This window comes from Macaca fascicularis, chromosome 14, assembly GCF_037993035.2.
Source record: "Macaca fascicularis isolate 582-1 chromosome 14, T2T-MFA8v1.1".
Taxonomy (NCBI): domain Eukaryota; kingdom Metazoa; phylum Chordata; class Mammalia; order Primates; family Cercopithecidae; genus Macaca; species Macaca fascicularis.
This window is the reverse complement of record NC_088388.1, coordinates 128,719,224-128,734,850: the sequence shown is the minus strand read 5'-3', so window position 1 is coordinate 128,734,850 and position 15,627 is coordinate 128,719,224. Positions and strand designations below refer to the sequence as shown.

The 15,627-nt window shown below is 40.0% G+C and overlaps 1 protein-coding gene and 1 pseudogene across 19 annotated transcripts in view; one reads left to right on the top strand and one right to left on the bottom strand.

The window, feature by feature from the left end:
• The window catches only part of ZBTB44 (zinc finger and BTB domain containing 44), an 85,721-nt gene that overhangs the window by 15,661 nt on the left and 54,433 nt on the right, over positions 1 to 15,627 (top strand). The window lies entirely within an intron of this gene.
• Positions 2,725 to 5,044, bottom strand: LOC102146831 (ATP-dependent RNA helicase DDX18-like; annotated as a pseudogene).

The window sequence follows — 15,627 nt, the reverse complement described above, 5'->3', positions numbered from 1 at the left end:
TATTTGACCAGCCCATGGGTTATTATTTAGAAGTGTGTTGTTTAATTTCCAGATATTTAGGGCTTTCTTGATATTTTATTACTTTTTCTGTTTCGGTGAGAGAACATGCTCTGTGCATTCATTCCTTTAAAATTTATTAAGATTTGTCTTATGGCCCAGCATATGATCTTTCTTGGTGAACATACCACTTTGCACTTGAAAAGACTGTATATTCTGTGCTGTAAATGTCAATTTGGTTAAGATGATTTCCCTTTACATCTTTTTTTTATTTTTTGAGACAGGGAGTGCAGTGGATTGATCTTGGCTCACTGTAACCTCCACCCCTCAGGGTCAAGAAATCCTCTCACCGCAGCCTCCCAAGTAGCTGGCACTACAGGTGCATGCCACTATGTCTGGCTAATTTTTGTATTTTTTGTGGAGACGGGTTTCACCATATTTCCCAAGCTGCAGATTTTTTATATCTTTACTGATGGTTTGTGTGTGTGTGTGTGTGTGTGTGGTTCAGTTCTATAATTGCAGAGAGGGGTTATTAATCTTCCAACTATTGCTGGGCATGGTGGCTCACACCTGTAATCCCAGCACTTTGGGAGACTGAAGCAAGCGGATAACCTGAGGTCAGGAGTTCAAGACCAGCCTTGCCAACATGGTGAAACTCCGTCTCTACTAAAAATACAAAAAGTAGCCAGGCGTGGTGGTGCATACCTGTAGTCCCAGCCACTTGGGAGGCTGAGGCAGGAGAATTGCTTGAACCCGGGAGGTGAAGGTTGCAGTGAGCCAAGATCATGCCATTGAGCCGAGATCGTGCCATTGCATTCCAGCCTGGGTGACAGAGCGGGACTTTGTCTCGGGAAGAAAAAAAAAGAAAGAAATGATGGTCTGTAAATATCAATGATTTACCACTTCATACCCATTCGAATGTCTAATGTAATAGTAAATTACATTAGAGATCATGCCACTGCACTCCAGCCTGTGCGACAGAGTGAGACTCAGTATTTAAAAAAAAAAAAAAAACTTCAACTTTTGGCCAGGCATGGTGGCTCACACCTGTAATCTCAGCACTTTGGAAAACTAAGGTGGGTGGATCCATTGAGCCCCAGGAGTTTGAGACCAGCCTGGGCAACATAATGAAACCCTGTCGCCACAAAAAAATACAAAAATCAGCTAGGTGAGGTGGTGCACGCCTGTAGTCCCAGCTATTCAGGAGGCTAAGGTGGGAGGATTGCTTGAGTCCTGGAGGTCCAGGCTGTGTGTGTTGTGATTGTGCCTCCTCTCTCTAATCTAGACAACAGAGTAAGACCCTGTCTCAAAAAAACAATCGTCAGTTATTATTGTGGAATTAACTTTCCCTTTAATTTTGTCAGTGTTTTATTTTGAAGCAGACTCTTTTTTTTTTTTTTTTTGAGACAGAGTCTCACTCTGTCGCCCAGGCTAGAGTGCAGTGGTGTGATCTCGGCTCACTGCAACCTCTGACTCCCGGGTTCAAGCGATTCTTGTGCCTCAGCCTCTTGAATAGCTGGGGTTACAGGTGAGCGCCACTACACCTGGCTAATTTTTTTTGTATTTTTTTAGTAGAGACGGGGTTTCGCCATGTTGGCCAGGCGGGTCTTGAACGCCTGACCTTGTGATCCGCCCGCCTCAGCCTCCCAAAGTGCTGGGATTACAGGCTTGAGCCATTGCGCCCGGCCAGCATACTCATTTTTTATTACTCACTTCTATCTTTGATAATACTTTGTCTTTAGTCTGCTTTGTCTGGTGTTAAAGTAAGCCAACTCCAGCTTTCTTGTACATACTGTTTGCATGATATATATTCTTCCATATATCTATCTGTCTTTTTATTTAAAGTGGATTTCTTATTTAAAAAACATATTTGAGAATGCTTTTATCTCTTCTGACAATCTGTGCCTTTTAGTCAAAACATTTAGTTTATTAAAATGTTTTTAATTTTTACATTACTTTGAAAAGCAACATGTATTAGTTTGCTAGGGTACCATAACAAACTATGACAAAGTAGGTGGCTGTTACAGAAATTTTTGTCTCATAGTTGTGGAGGCTAGAAGTTCGAAATCAGGCATAGGTGGGGTTGGTTCCTCCTGAGGACCATGAGGAAAGCATCTCTTGTTCCATGTCTCTCTTTTAGCTTCTGGTAGTGCCTTGGCTTGTGGCAGCACAACTCCAGTCTTCATGGGGCATCCTCCCTATGTGCGTGTCTGTCTACAAATGTCCCCTTTATACGAGGACACCTTAATGATCTCCCTTGAACTTGATTACCTCTAAAGACTCCATTTCCCTGATTAGGTCCCATTCTGAGGCACTGGGGTTCAGGATCTCAACGTATCTTTTTAGGGAACCCAATTCAACCCATACCAAGACATATATAAAGTTAACTGCTTGTGCAGAGGTAAGTTGGAGAAAGCCACTGTGCTTGTGTACATATTTTTTAAAAAGGTACAAAAATTTAATTATATTAAAACAGTAACATACATTTGTGTGTATGAGGGAGGGATATTTAAAATTAAAATATTATATAATCACAAGAAAGACCAGATATTCTTGCTCTGCCCTTGGGCAACTAAGAAAATTAAGACCTGTTTTATATCCCAAAAATACAGTACTCAATGCTTGCAACCCAAGTCAATTTATACTCTTGTTAGATAAGTTTAAATTCTAAAGGCTACAAAAATCTTGTTAAATCAAGGGGAAAAAAATTCATTTTAGAACAGTTATTCAAGATAAAAGAAAGGCATGTGTTCAGTGAGGGAACTGCCTGCTGTCAGATGATTTTTTGCTAATGTGTTTAAAGATTTTGGACTTCTCAACTTTCTTGGTTTTCTGGTAGCCAAATCCACCACCACCTCCTCGCTTTTTCTGCTTGCCTTCATTGTAGTTGACGTTCAGGTCAACAAAGGGAGGCACCTTGAAACCAAATGACAGAGTAACTTGAAGCAAATTTAAGTTATTTACATTAAAGATCTGTTTCAGAGAATGGGAATCATAGGCTCGTATGTATGACTTAAATGCTTCCTGGGCTGACTTACGAAGAAAGTAATTCTTTTCAATCAATTTTTCAAGCTGAGACTGAATGTCAGAAATTTTAGACCAGGAAAAGTCAAATTCACTTTAATGGAACCTTGGATTCTTTCAAGTAGCGAAGAAAACCGAATTCTTCTGGGCCCAAAATGGTCAAGGCATGCGTTCTTCCATTTAGGCCTCTGGCTGTTCTACCCACATGATGAATATATTCCTTAGTGTCATCCAGATGGTCATAGTGAACAATCCATTCGACTTCAGGAATGTCCAGTCCTCTTGGTGCCACATCCATACACAATAGTGTTCGCAAGTCTGCATTGCAGAACTGGAAGAATGTGGTTGTACATTTATTTTGCTTTTGGTTTCCATGAATGGCCAAGACGGGCAAATCAATGTAGTTCAGCAACTCTTAGTGGTATTTCACGGACATACAAGATGAAAAGAAGACCATGAGCTGCTTCTTTCAGTTCTTCTTAAGGAATGTAAAGAGCAGAAGGAATCTCTTTCCGGAAGGACAAACAACATATCCCTGCTCCAGACCATCCACTGTTGCATTAGCTTTATCATCATCAACACTAACATAAAATGGTCCTTTTTCAGAGAAATCCTTGCCAGGCCTTCAACTTTTCAAGTTTGGGTGGCAGAAAAGAGCATAGTGTGTCTACGTGTTGGCAAAAGTTTAAATATTTGCTTTAATTCCTCTTCAGACCCAACATCCAAGATACGATCGGCTTCATCAATAACCAGACACCGCAGATTTTATACATAAACCCTGGAATATTCTGCATATGGTACAGCAGGCGACATGGTGTGGCCACAATGATGTTTTTTTTTTTTTTTTTTTTGAGGCGGAGTCTCGCTCTGCCGCCCAGGCTGCAGTGCAGTGGCGCGATCTCGGCTCACTGCAAGCTCCGCCTCCCGGGTTCCCGCCATTCTCCTGCCTCAGCCTCCCGAGTAGCTGGGACTACAGGCGCCGCCACCACGCCCGGCTAATTTTTTTGTATTTTTAGTGGAGACGGGGTTTCATTGTGTTAGCCAGGATGGTCTCGATCTCCTGACCTCGTGATCCGCCCGTCTCGGCCTCCCAAAGTGCTGGGATTACAGGCTTGAGCCACCGCGCCCGGCCGGCCACAATGATGTTAATCTCATTAGCAAGTTTCTGTGCTTCAGCACATCTGTTACTGCCACCCATTATCAACCTATAGGTATGCACGTGGTGAGCCATTAGCTCCTTAAGAACACCAAAAGTTTACATGGCTAGTTCTCTAGTAGGTGAGAGAACAAGGACCCCCGATGCATTCCTGGGCATGAATTTTAACAATGGGTTCAACTGCAGGGATGAGAAAAGCCAGGGTTTTACCACTGCCTGTTTTTGCAGCTGCTAGAAGATCCCTGCCTTCCAGAAGTGGTCTGATACTTTTATGCTGAATTTCAGTCATGTTTGTAAAACCCTTTTTTTTTTTTAAACTTCAGAGTGTTTTCATTGACGAGATTACATAGAGAGGCAAATGAAGTATCCTCAGACGTTCCTGTCAGTCCCAGGGGTAGGCTGGGCACCTCACTGTCGTCATCATTATCTGGCTTCTCCACGTTATTTTCTGTTTCTTTAGGAGTCTCAGCACTTTCTTCTTCAGATTCTTCTGTTTTAAGTTTTTGCTTTTTTTGTATCAGTCCCAGCATCATTCACTGTTTTTCTCTTTTGATTCTGAATTGGGAGACTGCATTGCTGCTTCTCCATTGGTTAATATGGTGGATTTCTGGGGAGATTTTTTAGCTTTTATATTTTCCACTGCTTCTTGAGACACGTCTCCATTTTGAGCTTGTGATAAGCCCACATTCATAGAGTGTTTTGATTTTTTAACCTTTCTACCTCTCATTTTTTCTTCAGACACATCTCCATTTTGAGTTTCTGACGATTAGATTTGAGGCCCCTGCAACTTTAGGTTCTGGTGCCGCAATTTGAGTTTCTGCTTCTTGATCTTCTTGCGCAGGAGTGTTTCATCGGCAGGTGAGACATTGCTGTCCAAGAAGTGCCTAGACCACAACGCCACACAGTACAGCTACTCAGTTCTCGAGGCTGATGTTACTTCCACTTGTGTACATATTTTAAAGCATATATGCAGTTGAACTCTTGAGTGCTTGGTGTGGACACTTAAAAACTCTTTAGGGAAAACAAGGAGCTCTTTAAATGCTAGTTGACTAAAACTGACTTGAATTTTACTTGCTCGTGTAAGGAGCCACATGGATGAATAAGATAGATAGGCCTTCTATTCAGTCATTCTTTCTAGATACAATAATATGATGTGAATAGCAGATATCCCTTAAGTACTGTGATTAACCCATTTATGCCTACCGTTACATTATTGGAACCCTAAGCATGTGGGAGTTATTTCTATCCTGCTGAAGGTCACCGCTAAGGTCTGATTGCAAAAATTCAAATAATTGCAACCTCTGGCATAAATGGGTTAAATTATTATAAATGACAGCATAAGGGGGTGGGAAAAATAACTGGGAAATGAAGATTTTTTTGGGGGGGTGCGTCATATAGACCTTTGTGTAAATCCTGGTTTTGTTACTTAGCTAAAGGGCTGTGGACAATTTAATCTGATTTTCTGTCTCCTCCTTTAAAACTGGATTTATTTTTATTTTTATTTTTTAAAGACAGAGTCTCTCTCTGTTGCCCAGGCTGGAGTGCAGTGGTGTGATCTCAGCTCACTGCAACTTCTGCCCCCCAGGTTCAAGCAATTCTTGTGCCTCAGCCTCCCGAGTAGTAGCTGGGGTTACAGGCGTGCACCACCACACCCAGCTAATTTTTGTATTTTTAGTAGAGATGGGGTCTCAAACTCCTGGCCTCAAGAGATCCACCCATCGGCCCCACAAAGTGCTGGGATTACAGGCGTGAGTTACCGTGCCTGGCCTATAACTGGATTTAAAATATCCTTTTACCAGGTTTGTGAATTTGTGAGTCCAGAGTGAGATAATGACACTTGGTGGGAGTTACTCAATATATATTAATTTATCTTCCCTTGATGTGGAAAGTAACAATCAGCAAGACTTGGTGACTACCAGCAAGGAGAGGAAATTCTAATCGTTTAATGTTTCTGAATTAATTGATTTATTGATAACTCTCCATTACTTTTTCAAATCTCTGAAATAGAAAGGGCTTATTCATAGAGTAAAATGATTAGAATCTTTGTTTCATTGAAAAACGACTAGTTATAAAATGTTTGTTTGTTTGTTATTTTTTTTATTTTTTGAGTTGGAATTTCGCTCTTGTTGCCTAGGCTGGAGTGCAATGATGCAGTCTAGGCCCACTGCAACCTCTGCCTCCCACGTTCAGCCGATTCTCCTGCCTGTGCCTCCCAAGTAGCTGATATTACAGGTGTGCACTACCATCCCCAGCTAATTATTTTATTAGTAGTAGTAGTAGTAGTAGTAGTAGTAGAGATGGAGTTTCATCATGTTGGCCAGGCTGGTCTCAAACTCCTGACCTCAGGTGATCCACCTGCCTTGGCCTTCCAAAGTGCTGAGATTACAGGCGTGAGCCACCATGCCCGGCCAGATGGTCTTTTTTTTGATACAAGATCTTGCTGTCATCCAGGCTGGAGTGCAGTGGTGAAATCACAGCTCACTGTAGTCTTGACCTTCCAGGCTCAAGTGATCCTCCTGCCTCACTCAGCCTCCTGTCTAGCCGGTACTACAGGCGCACGGCATCACACTTAGCTAATTTTTTAAAAAAAATTTTTATTAGAGACAAGGTCTCTCTGTGTTGCCTCAGCTGGTCTTGAACTCCTAGGCTCAAAGGAGCTTCCTCCCTTGACCTCCCAACATGTTGGGATTATAGGCATGAGCCACTGTTCCAGGCCTAAGATTATCTTTTTAAACTCAGATAAGGTAGTCCATTTGCAATTCTCCCTGAAAACGTAAAAAACACTTAAGGGAAGTAAACTAACGTGAAATAAAGATCACAAAACATTTTCATTACTGTTCAGAAAAAGAAAAAGCATGTTCCCAAATATGAGTTCTCATGTGAATCCAATCTAAAAACTTGGTTCGTATCATGGGAAAAAATAGACATTTACTTAGATTGATAAGAGTGACAAGTTTAGAGCAAAATATAAAATATGAGGTACTGCTATATTTGTAAAGAAAAAAAGACTCAATAGTGAGAAACGTTTTAATAACTTTTGGTGGGGTGGTTGAGTTGTAATTTTCACTAGTTCGAGTACACATGATTACATTTTCCATGTAAGTTTAACATGAAGTTCCTGTGTTGTGCTGTGATTCTTCCATTCTTAAATCAATTGTTTTAACAGGTTTCCTACAAAACATTTGTATGTTGTGTATGTTGCACTCTTAAAATACTAATTTATATATTTTGTTTGCCATTTGCAATTAAGCTTTTAATCATAATGTGACTGAACCTAAAAGAACAATATGCTTCTCACAAACATAAGCACCATAAATCAAGAACATTTACTCAGTGATTTTTCAGTACACACTTTTATTTCTATTTTTTTAATTTTTAATTTTTTTCTTATGATCTTGTTGCATACCAGTGTATGCACTCTTTTAGGTGGTTATAGAATATAGACAGGACTCAGCCTTGTCTGTCAAGTCGCATTAGGCCCATGACTGAGCAAAATCTGTAAACTACTTGCTGATCACTTGTATGTAAAATATACTAGTGAATAGAGTAGTGACTTTTTTTATGGAATCACTGCAATATAATAAGCACTATTAAGAGTATAACACATAAATGTTATAGAAAGAAATAATTAAGAACATCTGCTGTTGATTTGTCCACACAAATCTTGTACACAAATGTGCACAGCAGCTTTATTTGTAATAGCCCAACTTCAAACAACTTAAGTCTATCAGCAATTAAATGATAAAACAGATTGTGTTACATCCATGCAATGGAATAGTATTCAGCAATAAAAAGAACAAAAATCCTTACGCTCAACAGCGTGGATGAATCTCAGAATAATTATGTCCATGAAAGAAGCCTGAAAAAAAGAGTACGTGCTATATAATCCCATTTATATAAAATTCTAGAAAATGGCACTACTAAAGTGAAAAGCACATTGATAATTCCTGGCAAGGACAGGAAGGCGAGATTGCAAAGAAACTTACAGAAATTGTGGCAATATTCCTTATCTTGATGGTGGTGGTGATATATATGTCATAACTCATCAAATTGTACACTATGCAGTTTATTATACATGAATTATATCAGGAAAGCACTCATAAAGTGATTTTTAAAGAACCTGTGCTGGGAGTACAGATGTGATTGATTCCATAAATATATTGGAATAATCCTTGGAGAGACAGAGCAAATACCCTGGTAAACCTAAATTGATATGATATCAAACACAGGATCTGTGGGTCTAAATAGAACTACCACCAGAGTTCAGTGTAGAGAAAGACAGCTTGGTTTAATAATAAAATGAGAATAGGATTTAATTAAAGTCAGAGGCTTTGAATTTGAGTCCCTGTTAGCCCATATTTTCTCTAATCTTTATTTTTCTCATCTTTAGTTTCATTAAGATTTTAAGATCCAAAGAATATATTTGAAAGTACATCTGAAAGTGGCATCAAAATGGAAGGCTGGCTGGGCACAGTGCCTCACACCTGTAATCCCAGCACTTTGGGAGGCTGAGGTGGGCGGATCATGAGGTCAGGAGTTGGAGACCAGCCTGGCCAACATGGTGAAACCCTGTCTGTACTAAAAATACAAAAATTAGCCGGGCATGGTGGCACACACCTATAATCCCAGCTACTCAGGAAGCTGAGGCACGAGAATCACTTGAACCCGGCAGGCGGAGGTTGCAGTGAGCCGAGTTTGTGCCACTGCACTCCAGCCTGGGCGACAAAATGAGACTCTGTCTCAAAAAAAAAAAAAAAAAAGGCTTTGCTGACATTTAGGTTAGAAGGGAAAACAAAATAAAACAGAATTTGACCTGTGGAGATCAGTGAGGAGGGAATTCCGAAAAGGGACCAGAGCTGGGGAAGTGGGATTATGTATGATGTATATGGAAAATGAAGAGTCAAAACCAGTTGAGGGCAGAGAGTTCATTTTGCAGAGCAGGGAGGGAGAGACACCAACCTAAAGTATCTAAAAGCATAATAGATTGTGAAATAGCGAGAAAATTTACCATCAGGATATAAGTTGCTGTTACTAGCCCTGTAACCTTAGCCAAGTCATTTAATTCTCTGAACCTCAATTTCCCCATCAATATAATGGGAGATAATAATGGTTCTGCCAGATCTCAAGGATTTTATATATTTAAATCAGTCCATATCAGATGTGATAGGGTGTAGGATAGTGCTGAAAAGTACCAAGTACTGTTGATAGCTCAGCGTGATTATCAAGCTGTGAGCTAATAAGTGTCTGGACTCAGATAATTGTATTTTAGAGACAGTTTAAATAATGGTAAAGATTAATATAAGGCCAGTGAGACTGAAGGCAAGGAGATCAATCAGGATGCTGTTTCAGTAGTCCAAGGCAGCGACAGTGGAGAAAGGAAGGGATGGATTTGTGAAATAGGTCTTGGTGACCAGGTCTGTGTTAGGAGGAAAAGGGGAAGAGAAATTGTATTAGTTTTCTGTGGCTGTTGTAATTAATTATGACAAATTAGCTTAAAACAACACATTAATTTTCTCACAGAAGCTTGAAATTATCATAACTGGGTTGAGATCAAGATGTTGGCAAGTACTCCTTCCCTCCAAAGGATCTAGGGGAGAAACCACTCCTTTCCTCTTCCAGCTTCTGTGGGCTGCAGGCATTCATCTTGTGACCATATCATTCATCACTGCAGTCTTTACATTGCCACGCCACCTTCTCTTCCCCACCTTTCACCTTCTCCTGTGTGTGCCAAGTCTCCATCTGCCTTCCTTCTATAAGGAGACTTGTGACTGTATTTAGGGCCCACCTGGGTAATCTGGGATCATCTCCCCATTCCAAGATATTTCATCACATCTGCAAAGCCATAAAGTTATCTTTCACAAATTCAAGGGATTAGAACATGGACATTTGGGGGTTTTAGCTTTTTGGAGTTGTACTGTCATTAGTACTTGAAAAAGAAGAATACATTTTTGAGAGATGGTAATGAATTCACTTGGGACCTGCTGAAATACCTATGGGACATGTGTGTGAGGGTATTCAATTTATGTTATCGGAAAACCTTGAATCAGGTGACTGAAACAATACAGACATTTATTTAAAACAAAAAACAGCCTCAAAGTTGGTTAAATTAGCAATTCAGTGATATCCTTGAGGACCTAAGTTCTTGCTTTGCCATCCGTAGGCTGGCTCTCCTGTGGTAACAAAATGAGCCCCATAATTCTAGGCCTTCATTCCAGATATGAAAACTTAATTGGCTTGTTTTGTATGCCCCCCTCCCTCTGCCCCACTTTTTTTTTTTTTTTTTTGTCTGCAAGGAAACCTAACTTCTGAAGCTACCCAGCAGGTTCTATTTTTCTTGGCCAGATAAACATTCTCTTGACCATCATCTTTTACCTAAAAGAATTTTTTTTTTTTTTTTTTTTTTTTTTTTGTCGAGCTGGAGTCTTGCTCTGTCGCCCTGGAGCTGGAGTGTAGTGGCGTGATCTCGGCTCACTGCAACCTCCGCCTCCGAGTTCAAGCAGTTCTCCTGCCTTAGCCTCCTGAGTGGCTGGGATTACAGGCACATGTCACTGTGCCTAATTTTTGTATTTTTAGTAGAGACGGGGTTTCACCATGTTGGCCAGGCTAACTCTTGAACTCCTGACCTCAGGTGACACACCTGCCTCGGCCTCCCAGAGTGCTGGGATTACAGGCATGAGCCACCATGCCCAGCCACCTAAATTTTTTATATCTACATTGCAGATTTGTTCAGGTAGGGACCCCTGCCTTAAATACACAAATAATAAACTCATCCACCTTCAGTGACAAATGGCAAAACAGACCTCTTGAGCATTTCCCACATCACATTGTTTTACTACTTTTTGGTTTGCAGATTTGGTAGAATCTTGCAGATGTGGAGCTATCTTTCTGTGGTTTATTTAAATAGCAGTCCATTCACCTTGCTTAGTCTTAAATTCTTGTCTACAAATTCCTAACCATGTCCTTTTTTTTTTTTTTTTTTTTTTTTTTTTTTTTTTTTTTGAGACGGAGTCTTACTCTGTCACCCAGGCTGAAGTGCAGTGGTGTGATCTCAGTTCTCTGCAACCTCCGCCTCCTGGGTTCAGGCAATTCTCGTGCCTCAGCCTCCCGAGTAGCTGGGATTACAGGTGTGTGTCACCATGCCCGGCTAATTTTTGTATTTTTAGTAGAGACAGGGTTTGCCATGTTGAGCGGGCTGATCTCGAACACCTGACCTCAGGTGATCTGACCGCCTCAGTCTCCCAAAGTCCTGGGATTATAGGCATGAGCCACCGCACACAGGCCCAGTCCTGATTTTTAACATTAAACTTGAAAGCGGTGGTTAATGTAGTCTGGGCACTCTCCTTGGGGATTCCCAGAACCTTTTAGAGAGTACATGAGATCAAAACAATCTTCTAGCAATGTTTTAAGACGTTACTTGCCATTTTTCATTCTTATTCTTAGATATACAATGGAGTTTTCCAGAGGCTACCTACTTGAAATGTGATTTTTTTTTTTTTTTTTTTTGTTTGAGACAGAGTCTTGCTCTGTTGCCCAGGCTGGAGTACAGTGGCATGATCTCGGCTCACTGCAACCTCTACCTCCCAGGTTCAAGTGATTCTCCTGCCTCAGCCTCCCAAGTAGCTGGTACTACGAGTGTGCGCCACCACACCAGGCTAATATTTGTGTTTTTGGTAGAGACGAGGGTTTTACCATGTTGGCCAGGCTGGTCTCGAACTCCTGACCTCAGGTGATCTGCCTGCCTCGGCCTCCCAGAGTGCTGGGATTACAGGCGTGAGCCACTGCGCTCAGCTGAAATGCGATACTGTAACAGACTTAACACATATGAGAATTCAGTTGATTTCCAGTAAACCACACTCAGTGCTACTCTTGCCTTTTTTTTTTTTTTTTTTTTTTGGTCTGAGAAAATTTAGTTTTTTGAAAACTATGTTGTCTTAAAATGTAACAGACTTACTGTTATTTTTAGATGAATAATTTTTTAAATTTCTAAGTTTTAATTTATAATATGGTAAATATTTTTAGATATAGTTCATATAAATATAAAGCAAAAGCTCTTTTGGGTTCTCAATAACTTTTAAGAGTGTAAAGAGGCCTGAGATTCAAGTTTAAAATCCGCTGTCTAGTGTTAATGCCACTCTAACCACATACTCCAAAGTTTTTCCATTTCTCCAATCATTTTTTCCCGTCTTTTATTATCAGTTATCATGTAGGTATATCATCTTCATATGTTGCAGAATTTGTTGTAAGTACTTCAGAGTCATTCATTCTGTTTAATATTGATCCCATTTATGGGAGCAGCAGCTTTCTCATTATTTATTAATATATCTCTGCATTTTATTTCCAACACCTCTCTTTGTTAATACTTTCACCATTCTTACTGTTTTTGTGCTTATCGAACATGCTGGATTTAATAATATTCATACCTCAAAACTAAGCACAGAGAAAAAACTAATGAAGACTAGAGAGCTAAGACTTACATGACCACACAAGACCATTATCATCATCTCTTGGTAATGAGCATAATTAACACTCTTGCTCTGGGAAATGACTTTGATTTATGATAAATATTTATCAGTGGGGAGTATCTGTAATTTTTATAAACTTGGCTGTGAAGGGAGAGTGCCTGAGAGATCATACCCAGTTTTGATGGGAGGTGAGGGATGGGGCGTGGAGAATCAAAAATTAGTACTAGATTTTAAGCTATGGGTGCCTGAGCAATTGAAGGTATCCATGATTAACAGATTAAGAAATTCTTTAGTGGTATGTTAGTTGGGAAATAATTTGAATTTGTTTTCAGACATTGAATTTGCAAAATGGCGAACACATTCAGATGGAATTGTCTGGCACTCTTGCTGGACAGTAGAAGCCCAGAATTGACATTCAGAAGGATATTACTGAGATTTTAGTCGAAGGTGATAGAGTCAGAGATCTGTCAATAATGATAGCTTATCTGTTAATCACCATATTCTTATGTAAACAGTCTGTGCTAGGCACTAGGCACTTTACACAGACTCGTCTCATTTAATCTGTATCACAGTCCTCAGAAAGCTCCCTTGTTTAAGGTCATCCAGCCACTACAGTTGTATAACCATGATTAACGTGCAGGTCTGTCTGAACTAAAAAGCTGTTGCTCTACCTGGTGTACATGCTGTCTCCAGGCAATATTAATATATTCATTGATAATTGAATTGAATGTGAAATACTTGAATAAAGCCTAATTATGCATGAGGTGAAGAAATCTGTTACTGAGTTTTGGGTAATTTGAAAAGACTGTAATTCTTTTAATTAATGCTTAGTAATGTGTCAAAAGATTCAAATGTATTTATCCTTGTGGCGATCTTCTGTAGGGACAGGGATACCGAGAGTGTCTGTGGCAGATCTAGAATTAGAAACCTTAATAGGAATTGAGTAGTTATGGTGTGAGGTATACTTTATTGGGAAATTTTCAGGTAGTAAGTTTCAGAGAATATTCAAATTAATAGATTTTTTAAAGTTTATTGTAATTTTAAAAATACATTTACAGGTCGACAAGTGTGTATTTTTCTGGGATATTCAGATAATCAGAATAGGCTAATGTCTGTCAAGGCAGCAAATAACTAAAGCTAAGGACTCAGCTTTTAATATTCTGGCCCATTGGTAATTTTTTCATTGTTTTAAAGATCATTTTGTTACAGAATTTACCTGATTTCCTCTCAGTCTGATAATTTAGAAAGGAATTTACTGTAATGAGTCATAACATTTTTCCACATCAATCTTTTTAGTTGTGCAGTTTGTCACTTTTGGGATAGTTGATTTACTGGTTTGAACAGATCGAATATGAGTTTTAGAAGTAGTAAGATTTTCATTCTAATAAGAACAGTTGTTCTTTTATAGAAACAATTATTCTTACACTATTATCAAATCACTAAAAAGAATACACTTACAGGGGGGCTGGATCAGTGGCTGGAGCATTACCCCCTGCTGCAGACTGGCTGCTAGCAATGCTGAGAGCAGGGTGGACAGCATGGGTTGCTCTCAGGATTTGTTCTGTGCCTTGTGGAGATCACTGTCAAAAGAAGTGAAGGAGCATGTGGGCATGAACTGGTTTGGGAACAAATACTAGTCTATCCCAGAGTACAAGAACTGGAGAGGTGAGGACAAACTATTCAAGAGAAAAGAACTGTAGAAGCAACAAATAAAAAAGACTGTGAAGTAGGGGATAGTCCAACAAAATGGGAAGCTTGGATCAGAAGAACAAGAAACAGGCTGGGTGTAGTAGCTCATGCCTGTAATCCTAGCACTTTGAGAGGCCGAAGCAGGCAGATCACCTGAGGTCAGGAGTTCGAGACCAACCTGGCCAACGTGGTGAAACCCTGTCTCTACTAAAGAGAGAAAAATTAGCCAGTCATGGTGGTACATGCTTGTAGTCCCAGCTACTCAGGAGACTGAGGCAGGAGAATCACTTGAACCTGGGAAGCGGAGGTTGCAGTGAGCTGAGATTGCACCACAGCACTCCAGCCTGGCTAACAAGAGTGAAACTCCGTCTCACCAAAAAAAAAAAAAAAAAAAAAAAAGCAAGAATGACTCCACCTACTGTGGAGGAAATACTAAAGAATGAAAAATACAGAGAAGAAATTAAAAAGCAAAGATTTTTGTGAAAACCAAAAACTGCTTAGTAAAGAGACTAGTGAGGAACTCTTGGCTCCACCAGTTCAAACTCAAAGGACATGGCTTTGCTCCATACTTCGGAAAGGAAGAACCCTCATTGGCTCCCACTGGCACTTGTTGAGCTAAACTACATTTCCTGAGCCATAAAATTATTTGCCCTTTAAGCTCTAAAATTCAAATTTTTTCATTCTGTTTGAGTGTTTTAAAATATTGCCTCTTTTTCAATGTGTTCATTCATCCTTTATTTTTTTTAGTCTCTAACATAACAGTTAAGCCATTAGTAGTAATAGTTGTAGTATGAGATAATACCAGTCCCAGAGTCACACTCCATAGTCTGGCATGTGGTTCCCCTAGAGACACTTAATGTAATATTGACTATATCACAGCAGAAATTTTCTATAACTCTCTGTATCTCCAAAAACTGGGAATTTATAGAGCTGCTATCTGAAGCCTTATTCTTATTATTTCATTATTATTATTATTATTTTGAGACAGGGTCTCACTGTTTGACCTAGGCTGGAATGCAGTGGCTCAGTCTGGGCTCACTGCAGCCTCGACCTCCCAGGCTCAAGCAATCCTTCTGCCTCAGTCCCCCAAGTAGCTGGGACTACAAGCTCACACTACCATACCTGGCTAATTTTTGTATTTCTTTGTAGAGATGGATTTTTACCATATTGCCCAGGCTGGTCTTAAATTCCTGAGCTCAAGCCATCTGCCCGCCTTAGCTTCCCAAAGTGCTGGCATTACAAGCATAAGCCACTGCACTCGGGCTAAAGCCCTGTTCTTGACCGGCTTCATTCAGGGTC